Source organism: Capra hircus, chromosome 9 (assembly GCF_001704415.2).
Source record: "Capra hircus breed San Clemente chromosome 9, ASM170441v1, whole genome shotgun sequence".
NCBI lineage: Eukaryota > Metazoa > Chordata > Mammalia > Artiodactyla > Bovidae > Capra > Capra hircus.
Window position 1 is genome coordinate 25,773,810 of NC_030816.1, and position 15,036 is coordinate 25,788,845.

Below are 15,036 nucleotides of genomic sequence, written 5' to 3' on the forward strand. Positions count from 1 at the left end.
TTGTGTGTATAGATTACACTGTGTGTATCTGTTCATTTGTTGATGGATACATGGGTTGCTTCTACTTTCTTTTGGCTATGGTGAGTATACTACTATGAACATTGGTTTAAAAGTATCTCTTTGGGCCCCTGCTTTCAATTCTTTGGGATATATACCTAGGATTGGAATTGCTGGCTCATTATGGTAATTCTATTTTAACTTTTTGCAGAACTACCAAATTGGTTTCCACAGCAGCTATAACACTTTATAGTCCGACCAGCAAAGCACAAGGTTGCAATTTCTCCATGTCCTCACCAGCACTTGTAATTTTCTAGGTTTCTGATAATGGCCATTCTAATGAGTCTAGAGGGGTATTTCATTGTGGTTTTTATTTGCATTTTCCTAATGATTAATGGTGTTGAACATCTTTTCATGTGCTTATTGACCATTGGTATATCTTTTGATGAAATGTCCATTCAAGTCCTTTACCCATTTTTGAATGACTGTACACTTTAGAGGCAGTATGTTTCTGCTTCAGCTTGGCCACTTCCTACCTATGTGACCCTGAACTGGTTACATAATTTCTCTGTGCTTCAATTCCTTCACCTGTAAGGTAGAGAAAAGATCATTTACCCCATCAGTTCAGTTCAGTCGCTCAGTCGTGTCCGACTCTTTGTGACCCCATGAATCACAGCACGCCAGACCTCCCTGTCCATCACCAACTCCCAGAGTTCACCCAAACTCATGTGCATCAAGTCGGTGATGCCATCCAGCCATCTCATCCTCTGTCATCCCCTTTTCCTCCTGCCCCCAATCCCTTCCAGCATCAGGGTCTTTTCCAATGAGTCAACTCTTCGCATGAGATGGGCAAAGTATTGGAGTTTCAGCCTCAGCATCAGCTCTTCCAATGAACACCCAGGACTGGTCTCCTTTAGGATGCACTGGTTGGATCTAATTGCAGTCCAAGGGACTCTCAAGAGTCTTCTCCACACCACAGTTCAAAAGCATCAATTCTTCAGTGCTCAACTTTCTTCACAGTCCGCTGGGAATGGCCTCAGTCATTTCATAGTCCAGCCTCTTTATGTAACAGGAGAGGAAAGAGACAAAAATGAAGCCCAAGAGGCCAGTGGCAAGAGAGGCTCTCAAAGCTTCTTCTCTAGAGTCCAAATCCTGGACTCTTCCCTTCTCTGCCTTTGTTTCATCCTGCAGCATTTGTTAATGTCCTTGTAGGAAATGACTCGAACATCTTCAAAACCACCTGGACCTCCTCTTACTGGTATTACAAGCTGGCATCCATGGGCCTGCAAATGCTGTCAGTTTTGAGGCTGAAAGGGGAGCTGATGTGAGCAAGAGGTAGTGTCCAGAATTCCTCTTTGGAGAAAAGGACCCCTGGGCTCTCTCAGTGTTCAGGGTGCTCCAGTTTTCAGATGGCATCACAGCCTAGATGACCTGTTCCCAACCTTCCGCCTTACCTCCTGCATGTGTGGGCAGCCAGGTAGAGTAGAGACCAGGGGCCATGGGACCCCCACCCACCCACTCCACCCAGGGTCCAAGGGTGTAGGCAGCCTCACTCTTGTCAAATGGTGGTCTCACTGAACGGAAGACCTGCTTGACCTTGTGTAGCTCTGATTACTCTATGCCTACCTGCAAGGATGAAGATGCTGCCTCCCCACCCCCATGGTGGCAGGTGACAGAAACTGTTGGATAAATGACCAGAAAATGAGCTGAAGTCACACGCTCTGCTGAAGGTTTTTACAGCACCTCAGACACAGAATTCCTCGCATTACTCCTTGTGCGTCAGTATAGGCTCATCTCACGGAGCCTGAGGCTGAAGTTCATTTCCGATTTCCTAAACCGTCCCGCCTCCAGCAGCAGAATCTGTTCATTTCAGCGTTAGGTACACCCAGCCGCCCCACATCTCTGTCTTAGATCCCGCCAATGTGCTTTCTCCCGCCCGCTGCCCTAACACAGCACCATGCGCTTCATCTCTGATGAAGCCACACGCCCCTCTGCGTGGTCTGTGTTCCGATGACTCACGTCAAATTTCCTGTTTGGCTTCCTCTATAGACACACGGCTCCTGGTGTTTTCACTCTTCTTCTTGTGGTACATCCGGCCTAAGAATACTTATCGCACTTGTCAGTTTAGCAGCTGTACGTCTCTGCCCACACCACCCGAGGCAGAAGAAGATAGTTTCACGTTTTAAACTGTTTTGATTATTTCTTCTTTCTTATATGTTTTCCTCTCTTCTTCTAGGATTAGTAATAGTGGCTTTTTACAACCCCAGGGTCCTAAATGCATCTGTAATAGACGGTCCAACAGGCAAGAAGCACGAACTGGCACCATCACAAGGCCGCCACCAGACAGGAGGATGAGGCCAAGGAAGCCCAAGGGGCCCCAGGCACTACATAGCCATGGGGAGGAACCCAGTACCACAAGGATAATTAACTCTGCCTGCAGAAGCCAGCCGTGGTATAAACCGGTGGTTGTCAAACTGTGCTCCCCAGGGGTTCCAAGACAGAGTTAGAAAGAGAACAGGGAGAGGTGGGCGCTGGACCTTCTCCTGCTCAAACAGAGCAGCTCTGAAGTCCTAGGCTTCATACAAGCTTTTCCTTGGAAGAAGGCCATCTGTGGTCCCCAACATGCAAACCCAGCAGTGAACTTGGGAGGCTCCATCTCGGAAGGCAGGGCCTGGGTTCAACCTAGCTCTGCGGCCTTTGGCACAACATTGACCTTGAAGACTCCCTGCCATGGCTAGAAATGAAAGCTTTAGACAAGGAGATGGCCAAGGCCCTTCCAGTTTTGTTTTTTTTTTTAATTGAAGGATAATTGCTTTACAGAATTTTGTTGTTTTCTGTCAAACCTCAACATGAATCAGCCATAGATATACATATATTCCCTCCCTTTTGAACCTCTCTCCCATCTCCCACCCCATCCCACCCTATTAGATTGATACAGAGCCCCTGTTTGAGTTTCCTAAGCCATACAGCAAATTCCCATTGGCTATCTATTTTACATATGGTAATATAAGTTTCCGTGTTACTCTTTCCTTACATCTCACCCTCTCCTCCCCTCTCCCATGTTCATAAGTTTGATGATCTCCTCTCAAATGGTATTTGTAACCTTAAGATGGCCACGTCAGTTTCAAGTCAGAAGGACTTGCAACTGAATTCCAGTTCTGTCCTTGGCAGCTGTTACCTGAGGCAAGACCTTCCCCTTGCCTGAATTTCAGGTCACCCTCCCCTGTGACCACGAAGTCAATGACTTTGCAGGTTATGGTGAGGATTAAAAGTAATACCTGGGGACTTCCCTGGTGGTCCAGTGGCTGACTCCACACTTCCAATGCAGGGGGCCCAGGTTTGATTCCTGACCAAGGAACCAGGTTCCACATGCCACAAACTAAGAATTCATGTGCCACAGCTAAAAGATCACGAATGCCACAACTGAGATCCAGCACAGACAAATTAACTAATTAATTATTAACTTTAAAAATAACATCTAGAACTTTTCTTGGCTCAAAGTAGTTGTTTAGTAAAAGGTAGCTATGACCTACCATGATTGTTACGCATTTCTATTAACTTCTTAGTGTTCAGAATTTGCCCTCTTCGTATCTGAATAGGGCTTCCCTGGTAGCTCAGCTGCTAAAGAATCTGCCTGCAATGCAGGAGACCCTGGTGTGATTCCTGGGTCGGGAAGATCTGCTGGAGGAGGGATAGGCTACCCACTCCAGTATTCTTGGGCTTCCCTGGTGGCTCAGCTGGTAAAGAATCTGCCTGCAATGCGGGAAACCTGGGTTTGATCCCTGGGTTGGGAAGATCCCCTGGAGAAGAGAAAGGCTACCCACTCCAGTATTCTGGCCTAGAGAATTCCATGGACTTTATAGTCTATGGGGTCACAAAGAGTCAGACATGACTGAGTGACTTTCACCCACTTACTCATTATCTGAATGAAAGTTCACCAAGATGTTAATACAAGGATTTTCATAGCAGCAAAATTTATAATACCAAAAAAAAAATGTAAGAGGTTGGGGTAGGGGGATAAACAGAATGTGTCCAGCAATCAGGAAATGAATAAATAAATCATGAATTAGGCCTTTCCATATATCTGTATTTTGTGATCATGGATAGGTTTGGTCATTGATTTATTTTATCAAAAGAGAGATTATAGCCCATCTTTTTATTTCTCTCTTCATACTTCTCTATATTAAAGGTGAGTTCAATAAATGTTATTTAATGTAAAAGTTTTCCGTCCTTTATATGTATTTGGTAAGTAAGGAAATTGTTACCATACAAAGGTGATGGTGCAGTGGTGGCAGATCAGTTTCAGAGGGTGGAGGAATCCTGGCATGTCTTTCAGGCCAGCTGTCAACAAGGATCAGGCCCTTCAGATGGATTTGCTCTGGCTCATCTCTTTTCTGGACCACATCTGCTACACCTGATGAGTGCCTTGCTGCTTCCTGGGATCTTCTCCAAGTGAAATAACCCTCCGACCCTTGTTTTTATTTTACTCCATTTTATAGCGGAGGAACTAGGAGAAAGAGGAGTTTACAGTTCTTACCAGGTCTCAAAACATTTAACCGAAAGCTCAGCTACATAGCATCAGGGTTCTCCAAGGACACAAACTCAGCTTCTCTGGTTTCCATGTAGATTTCTCAGCAGTTGGGTTGGAGAGTGAAAAGACTTCACATCCCCAGACAGATAATCTATTCCACTTTCAGAAAAAAAAAACGCTGCTGCCCTTATAGATAAAGCTCAGACCTTGGAGGTTTCTCGGTTTTATTCTTATGATTTCTTTGTCTAACTGCCTCCAAATAAAATGTTCATTTTTCAGGTATGCAGGTCAGTGCTGAACAAATATTCCCAACTCACAGATTAAACACTCTAGCCAATACTAGTTCAAAGACACAGGATCTCTGGCCTAGGAAATACTTTGGTAAGTAGGACTGTCTGGTCCCTTTGTCATCTGTGAACATCCTACACACACATGTTGAATGTCACGCTACTTCCTCTGGCTTCAGGGCCCCACTGTGACATCCTGCCACACCTGCCTTCTTCTGAAGTGTGCAAAGCTCTACACAACCTTTCCTTCGCCTTTCCCACATACCCCTCCATCACCCAAACTCCCTGATTCTCATATAAACTGGAAGTTTCTCCCTCCCCATGTAAACATCAGAAGGGAAGTAGCTGATTGAGTAATTTAGCTTATAGTGTAAATGACTGATAGCCTGATAATTTTCTCATGGAAAGTGCTGTTTGCTTTTTTTTCCAGCCACACTGCACAGCATGTGGGATTTTAGTTCCCCAACCATATCCCCTGCACTGGATCAAAACCATATCCTCTGCACTGGAAGCACAGAGTCTTAACCACTGGACTGCCAAGGCAGTCCCCGAAACACAGTTTTTATCAGAGGCATTTATTGCAAACCTTTACCCAACTGAAATTATAAACCCTCCACATTTTCTTTTCTGTTTTCCTAACCGAGCACAGATTGGATGTCAGTATACAGTCCTATTGTGGGAGGGGTCCTCAGGGCTGCAAAGATCTCAGCTCATCAAGAGAAAGGCAGTTCTTTCCTGGTAGGCTGTTCTCCTGTGGTCCTGACTGCTTCCTGTTTGGGTATCACATAAGCTGCCCTTCCCCTCCTCTGTTTTTCCCCGTGGCCCAGATCACAGGGGTTCACCTACTTTTACTATTAGGTCTCCGAGATGCCAACCTTCCATGGCAGACTTGGGGAGCACCGTGTAGAGAAAAGTAACTAGGATCTGGGCTAGGAGTCCCATTCATGAAATCATGATCACTGCCTGTTCAAGAGGCCCTGGGATGTCTTGAGTGTGCTTTCAGACAGCGTTTACTTTTCTCCTACCTCTTCCACTTTTTACCGTCAAGATTCCCCTTGTAGGGACCCCTGCCTCCCGGCTGTCCTATAGCTCCTCTAATTACTGTGTGTTTCTCTGAATCATAGTTTAGGGGTGAGGTCTGTTTCCCACCATTGATAAAAATACCTTTCATAAACCAAAATATGAGGCAGTTGGGCCTACTGAGTGGCTTGGAGCTGTCAATGGGACCGCTTTTTTAATTTGTACAATTTTTATTTATTGTTCCCCTTCCCTTTGGAAGTTGGTTCAAATCCTCTAGACCAGAAGATATTGTGGAATGCTAAATAGCACCAAACCAAAAAATAAATGTATCACCAAAGTTTTGTTAATAAGACTGAGTATATGGCTTACAGCAGAGAAGAGCCCTTTGCATCAGAGTCTTAGCAGCATATCTAAGTGGGAAGGGCTAAAGAAATATATTTACTGAGATTTTGAAGTCTAGCTTAAGACAGGTGTTTTGAAGTGGGGGTATGGTCAAGACTGAGGAAGGATCATGATACAACTTAGGACCAGTAGACAAATTATAGCAAGGATTTCAAGGCTAGAGACTCAAAGGGTCTTTTTTCACTGGATTTTTTTTTTATTATTAAAGAGTTGATAAGTCTTGCAGAAAGTTCCTGCAATGATCAATAAAGTTATCTGCACTTTCATCTCCCTGACCAAATGTTTCCTAGAAAAATGAAGCTATATGTTGAAGACAGTGGAAGAGTAAGGTCATGTGTGAAGAGTAAGCTGAGCAGGAGGTTTGATCCTCAGTAGTAGTAAGACCCACATGGTGCTGTCCTGACTCATCTCCCTCTATTCCCATCCTGCACAACCAGTCCCACTCTTCCTTTAAGAATCTGCAGAGCTAGAAGATTTAGTCCATCTTCTCTTGGTATAGTTCCTTTCTCATCCTGTTCACCATCTGGCAAGGCAAAGGATACCTATTGTCATCCCCAGGTCAGCCACACACTGTCTCTCCTTGAAGCCCATCCAGATCTCATGGAAACAGAATTCCTTCCAGCCTTCTGGGAAGGCCCTGACAGGCCTGAATCCACACTCATTGGCCTTGGCTGTACAACTCTCATGACGCTTGAAGATTCTGTATAAGAGGCAGGATGTGAAATTTGGACATCTAAAGTGGCACAAAGTTCAAAAGTACCACACTAATTACTTCCCAGGTGGCACTAGTAGTAAAGCACCTGCCTGCAATGCAGGAGACCTGGGTTCACTCCCAGGGTCGGGGAGATCCCCTGGAGGAGGGCATGGCAACCCACTGCAGAATTCTTGCCTGGAGAATCCCATGGACAGAGGAGCCTGGCGGTCTACAGTCCATGGGATGTCAGAGTCGGGCATGACTGAAGTGACTTAGCACGCAAGCACTGAGGGAAATGGGAAAGAGATGGCTAGATGTCCTCCAACATTTTCGCTCCCACTTTCACAGTATGGAGTTATTGTTGAGTGTCGGTTGCCCAGCCAGGGGCTCTATTTCCCAGGTTTGTTGGCCTCTTAGTGCAGTCCTGTGGCAGGTTCTCACTGAAGAATAAGCAGAAATGACTCCTATCCTTCTAAGTCACCACTTTAAGAAGTGAGTGTACCTTCTTCATATTCTACTTGCCCTTGTGCCAGCTTGATGTGGATAAGGTAAGGAAGGCCCAGGGGATATCAAGAGATAAAAGAGCGTGCAGTCTCAAGAGCATCAGATGGGGGAAAGGCACTTGCCACACAGGAAGTGAGGGAGAAATGCACTGCTATTATGTTAACCATGAAAAATGTTTGGTCTACTTGTTACAGCAGCTAATTCAGGAAGTAAAAATGACAATAACACTCCCATAGGGAGTCAAAAGAAAATTATCTCATCATTGTTTTGAACTAGAAAACCACACCACAGTGAAGAATATCCAGTTCAAGCTGTGGGTGACCTTGATGGGGAAACCAGGACAAATTAATTTGGCTTTTGGCATATTAATAAAGTGGCAGCTATTTATAGAATGTTGTTATTAGCTGATCATCCTTTGAGAACCAGTTTGCTTCTTGGGAAAGGTTTTGGCAGTTCTGAATAGGCTGATAGTTGGCATTGTTTCCTTGTTCATGGTAATAAATTCAGATTACTCTAATTTATGTACTTAGACGCAAAGAAAGATAGACGCAAAGTCACATGTGAGCCATCCTCAGTACCTGGGCCATTCTTCCTAGAGCTAAACTCGCTGCATGATCAGGAGAATAATGTCTTTTGGCGCCCCTCTAAACACCCTCTGGGCCTGGAAAAATGAATGCCTTTGCCACAGAGGAGCCCTCACTCTGGGCGCCTGCCCTGCAATTTTGCCTCTCTAAATGTGAGTGTTTAAGCTGAGTCAAAGAAAAAAATAGAACATGGCCACAAGAATAGGCGAGAGCCCTCTTGCCCCTGTGTTCCTATCACATTGTAGAGGACATAGTGTTGATCAAGGTACAGTGTCCTTACTAGGTTGCTTGGGACCACATGTGTTTGAGGACTGCCATGCTGGTTCCCAGCCCAAGAATGTGGCGCTGAGAGGCACCCTGTCTAATTCTGACGCTACCCTGTACCCATATGATGGCTGCAAAGCATTTGACACCACCAAGCCTCTGTAAAATAAGGTTGATAAAATGGGCCAATCTCATGGAGGAGAGGTGGTTAGGTAGTAAATGATTACAGACAGCAGCTATGAGAGAAATACACAGGACTAGATAACAAACACTTCAGATGCATTATGAGCCTCGGTGCTGAGACGGTTCTATCAACTACCACAACGCTGTTAATAGGCTATACTCCAGTACAAAATGGGCTTCCCAGGTGGCGCTAGTGGTAAAGAACTCACCTGTCAATGCAGGAGAATAAGAGTCACAGGTTTGACCACACGGTAAGGAAGATTCCCTGGAGGAGAGCACGGCAACCCACTCCAGTATTCTTGCCTGGAGAATCCCATGGACAGAGAAGTCTGGTGGGCTACAGACCATGGGGTCACAAAGAGTCGGACATGAAGCAACTTAGCCTGCACACACAATACAAAATAAACAGCTTAAAGTTTGGGAAAAGATGAAATCATATATAGAAAAGAAAAAAAGGACAAGAGTCTAGTGGATTTAAAAAAAAACTTAAAACATTTTTTTCCTTGCTCAGTAAAACTTGATAATGGGGGGAGGGGGAATGTAGCATTTAGTTCATTTATCCTGAGTACAAAAGGATTCCAAGGTAAATAATCTCATTAGAAGAAGCTTTCCAGCTCACGCTTGTTCATTCATTCAGAAGAGCATGCGAGCTCTCTAGCAAACTGGTTTTGTGGCATTCTCAGGTAAGGAGGTCACGTGGGCCCCTGCAGACTTTTCCAAGTGTGAGTCTGGCTTTGGTGGAGTTGTTTGTGGGCCACATGAAAGCAATGCAGGTGGCCTTTTGAGGTTCAGATGGGAGTGAGGAGAGGAGCTGGCTTCAGGCACTGGAGGGCTTGGAAACCTGACAGACTCAGCACCAGGTGCTCTTTTTAGATCTCACTTCTTCAGTCTTACTGACAAGATAAATGCTGAGCAAAAGAAGACCCTAAAGGAAGGCACCCGGTTTAACCAGCAAATGCAGCAGAGAACAATAATTAAAAGCTCTTCTCCTTGAGGGCCACCTTTACTCAGTTGGTTGCACCTCTTAACTTCCAGCTAGAAATTCAACTTTTAGGACTTAAGGAGCAGAGGGAGTACCTTTGGATTTTATTATTTTTCATATTTTAAAATGAAGAGATCTAAATTTGTTTCGGGTTCAAGATTGCTTTTTATTTTAAAGTTTCCACATTGAAATACCATAGAAATTTAGACTGCCTGGGGGCTTATGAAATCAGGGAGAAGTGCCATCTCAAATAGACGTTGTAGTATCATCCCCCCACCTCCCACGCTGAGGCGAGGGATAACCTGCTGCACACGTGGCCTTCTCTCCGAGAGGCAGCCACAGAAGGGAAAGTGGCTGTCCTCGTGGTCTGCCTCAGTTTGAGGAATAGAGACCTATTGGAAAGAAGTCAAATAAAGGAGACTTTATTGTGGGAATACATGAGAAATGAAAAAGAAACGGAGTTCCAAGAACATCTGAGAAGAAGGGCTGTAATAGAGCTAGTTCTCAGAAGTGCTGAGGGGAGGTCCTGGCTTCAAGGACACTTAGTGGACCCCAGAGGTAAGAATTAATGGATCTGCGCTCCAAAAACCTCAAGATGGGCCAAAACCCATGTCAGGTGATGTCACCCCTCTGCTCAAAATGCTCCAGGGACTCCCCATCTCACTCGGAGTGAAGACAAAGTTCTTGCCACAAGCGTAGACTCTGTAATTCTCATGCCCTGCTTCCCTCACCCATTGCTTCCCTCTCAGTCACTCTGCTGGGGCCACGCTGCCCACATTGTGGTCCTCAACATGCCAGGAACACTCCTGCCTCAAGGATACTGCCCTTGCTCTTCCCCCTGCCCGGGTGCTCAGCCCCTGACACCTGCTGCCGTGTCTTTCAGGTCTCTGCTCACATGTCACCTTCTCTGTGAGTACTTCTCGACCCCAGTACATCCTGTTCAACCTGTCTGCATTCTTTTTAAAATTTGGGGTTATGAAAGAAGTTCTGTACGTTTTATTTATTTATTTTTGGCCTGGCTGGGGCTTCGTGGCTGCACTTTTCGGCTCCTCTCTAGTGGCAGTGTGAGGTGGCTTCTCTCGTTGCACCGCATGGGCGCTAGGGCTTGTGAGCTTCGGTAGTTGTGACTCATGGGCTCACTAGTCGTGGTTCCCGGGCTCAAGAGCACAGGCTCAATAGTTGTGGCACCTGGGCTTAGTTGCTCCACGGCATGTGGGATCTTCCTGGACCAGGGATCAAACCCATGTCTCCTGCATTGGCAGGCGGATTCTTTACCACTGAGGCACCAGGGAAGCCCCAAGGGCTATGAAGGATTTTAAACATATTCAAAAGCTGTATAATGAATCCCACCATCAAACAGATGTCTACATTTCACTGATCTTATTTCCTGTTTACCAATCTTTCAATTTCCCCCTGCAGTATTTCTAAACCTCTCCAGCACTTGTCACCAATATGTATATTTCTTAGTCGCTTGGCTATTTTATGTCTCTCCCACCTGAACGTCAGCTCCCCGATGGCTGGGGTGTTTGTCTGCTTTGCTCACTGCTTTCTCACCAGCGCCTGCCAGAGTACCTGATGCGTGGTGGATGCTCACTCACTATGGCTGAATTGTAATGAAGTAATGATGTAATGAAGCTGGCACACCACAGTGCCACCTGTTTTCTTCCCTGCAATCTCCCCCACCATCTGACCTGCACCCAAACGCCCCAGGCACCCCAACTCTGACTCCACCCAGTGTTTGTCAGCCACAGCAGCCACCTGACCCCCTCCCAGACTCTTAGGAGTTCCCAAGTCACAGAGGCAAAACCAGACTGGTAGAGATCTCTGTGCGCCATGCCACAGTATCCTGGCAAGTCTGTGAATTAACTTCCCCAGGGTCTTCTGATTACTGCTGGTCATGTGACACAAACCTGGGCCCCCAACAGGGACCCAAGGTGGGGCATTTCCCTTAGAAAGGGGTGTGAGTGAATGGCATCTCTTCCACAGTAAATTGTTACCAAGTGTGATGAGATTAGACTAGGTTTCTTCTTATGTGAATGAATAAATCTCCTGGGCAGCCTCTGGTTATTCCAGCTACCCCTGGAGTTACTGTGCATCCCATAGAGAAGCTACTTTTCACCAAGCTCCACCTGTGAGGGGAGAAAGGCTGCAGAGGGGACAGCTTGCCTCAGTTTAGTCTCTTCCTTCCCTTTCGAGACTGTCAACTGGCAAAGACCTTCAGGCATCAGACACTCTCCAATTAGGCCATCAATAAAAGCCAGGGGGTGTTACCAGCCATGATGACATGTTAGGAACTGGAAGGACTGGAAATGCGCTAGTGCCCCGGCAGCCACAACTTGGATGGCTTGCCCAGTGCTCCTTGCCCCCTGTTTTCAGTCTATCTGCCAACGGGGTGTGACTTCCTCCTGGGTCAGCTCCTGTGTGACCAGGCCAGGGCAGACCCAAAAGAGAACCTCACCACATCAAAGCATATCCCGAGGCTGTTGCATTCATTTTGGAGAAGACTTTATTTTCCCCAGGGCTGGTGGCCCTGAGACCTCTCCTCCACCTGACTGCCGCTTAGGATGACTTGTATGGCCACCTGGTTTTCAAAGTCATCTTATGAGGTTGTAGAGACTCAGGAGCTGTGAGTCCCCATTCAGATTCAAAATTTTAAATTAACAGTATTGGATATTGGTATTGATATTAGTATTAACTCTGTTGGATATTGGATATTTTAGCAATAGGTGTTGACTGAGACCTCACATGGGCATAGCCTTTTTCTAGATATGTTCAAGATTAGAATCTATATCCATCTGGTGCTGCCTGGAACAGCCTTCCTGCAGTTAAATTACTGAAATATTTCTGTGCCATTTAATAAGTAGCCAGTGCCCTAAGCACCCCGTCTCCAAAGTCCCCAGCCATCTCAGCCCCTCCTCCCAGACTTCTGGACCTTGGCATGACTCAAGGATGAAAGGGTTAATGCTGGCCCACAGGGATGACAGGTATCTGTAGTGATGGCTCAGCAGCTGTGCTATGCGGGCATGCATGCTAAGTCACTTCAGTCATGTCCGACTCTTTGCGACCCTATGGACTGTAGCCTGCCAGGCTCCTCTGTCCATGGAATTCTGCAGGTAAGAATACTGGAGTGAGTTGCCATGCCCTCCTCCAGGGGATCTTCCCAACCCTGAGATCAAACCCACGTCTCTTATGTTGCCTCTATGGGAAGCCCAGTTGTGCTATACCAATTGTTAAATACTCTATCAACTCTCTCCCCTCCCCCTGACTTGCACATCTCACTTCTAAGGTAAAAACAACCACCACCACCACCCTCATTTTAGACATTTTTATCCTTCCTAATCTATAGAGAGGAGGCTCAGTAGTAAAGAATCTGTCTGCAATGCAGGAGACGTGGGTTCAATCCCTGGGTTGGGAAGATCCCCTGGAGGAGGAAATGGCAACCCACTCCAGTATGCTTGCCTGGGAAATCCCATGGACAGAAGAGCCTGGCGGGCTACAGCCCATGGGGTCGAAAAAGAGTCAGACATGACTGAGCGACTGAACAACAACAAATTAATAGAGAAGGATGCAATGGGATTGGGGTTGGACCAAGTCCTAATCCCACACGGAGGCAGGGCAGCCAGGAACAGAACTGGTCATCCAAGTGGCGATGCTATAAACATTTTCCTTTGCTTTGGACATTTCTCCACCAGAAAGATGTCCACAGGGAGAGGAACTTGTCTGATTTCTACACTGCTGTATCCTAGCACCCAGAACAGTGCTTGGCACACACACACACCCCAAAACACTCAATAAATCAATATAGCTCCTGAATGAAGGCATGGATTCCCTGCTCTGATGGTTCAGTTATTGCCTCACTTGACAAAACTGGGAGAATCTTAAGCTTTTCAGCACTTCACAAGTTAGATATTTTTGGAATTATTCGATCTCTTCTACCTGGAGGCCCAGAGGAAGCACATTCACCACACTGACCATTGCCAAAGTCCCCATGTCCACGGCCACATGATGCTGGCCATCTGTGATCTGCAAAGGCATTCTGGTCTCTCCACGAGACTTTGATTGTCATTTCCAGAAGATTAGCCTCACACGTGACACCATGTCGACTGGTTAAACAGAAGCCACTCCGGGATCTGAGCCGGGGCAGGTGAGACAGAGAGAGGAGGGCCGTGATGCAGTCGTGGCCCTGGGACAGCCACACCATGGTCCTCACGGCTTCTTGTGGCAAGGCGCTCCCAAGAAGTGGAGCGGGGTCTGGCCAGGAGGTAGGGGGCTGGTGGCAGGCCTCTGAGACTCGGGTTAACCGAGCTCACACTCTCCAGCCTCTGAAGAAAGCCACTCCGGAGAGTGAAAAAGTCCTGGGTTTTGTTCACTAAGATGTCCCTCATCCCCTACCCACTGCCCAGCGGTGCTTTCTGGGAACGTGTTTTCTCTCAGCAACTTCTCTGTGGGGTTTGAATGGTAAAGGGGTAAAGTCTCTGACGGAAAATTTGAAACCTGTGACATCTGAGAATCAGCTCTCCTCACTGTTGACAAAACTCTAGGGGAAAGTGTTGGCCTCGGAACCCCTCCCACAGGCAAATCCTCACGTCCCTCTTGACGTTACTTTGGAATTAATTTAGAGACCAGCCTGGCTCCCACTGCAGATCCTTCAGTGCAAGCCATGCTCCCTGGGGCCCGAGTTCTCAGGTGGCTGTCATCTGTCCCCCTCCATCCTGATCATGACATCCATGGCCCAGCTGGCCCGGCGTCACCATGACGCTTTGCTTTTAACCCCTTTCATCCCCGCATTCCCAAGCAGTTTGCAAACATTAATTAATACCCTCTTGCAGAGTAGCAAGTTTCATTATCCCTGTGTCAAATTTTGAGGAATCGAGTCACCACAGGCTATGCCCCATGGGCCACAGGCTGAGTCAGGATGAGAGGGAGAGTCTAAACTCCTGGCCACCAACCACCCACACCACTGGCCTGGCCCCACGCTCACAGCCAGGCATTTATTATTTGAAGCTGCTCGCTACAATCCACACCTCCTCTGAGGTCTTATTCTGAAGCCACAACAAGCAAGGATGTGGCAGCCCAGGAAGGGCAGAGAACAGGAGATAGCAGTGGTGGAACGCACATCAGACGGCATCTGAGGCCTCAGACATGGTCAAGAAAGTGGGCCTGAGGTGGGAGCTTTCTCGCATGAACATCAGACCACAACGCCTCAGCTCACTCCCCGAGCCTTTCAGATATCTCACCATCCAGGCTTGGTCCCTGCCTCCCTACATAGAGCCTCAGTTCTTATTCCATCACCTCAATCCCATGCCATCTCTCCTGGAAACACCTCCATTCCCACTGTACCCTCTCCTGCTGACAAGTCCTTGATGTGAGCAAAACGTGTCCCTTCCCTTCCTAAGAGAGACAGTTCTCACATTCTCTCCATATTCATCCTCAGCAACAGAGATGTTGCAGGAAGGAGCCCCCACTAATGTGGCAAAGCTGCTGATTTCCTTTCTCTCCCATCCCTTGTTCCCAGACACCCCCAGAGCAGTTCTCTTCCAACAAACCCTCACACCCACACTCCTTTGCCTTGAAGGCCTGGCCCTCCA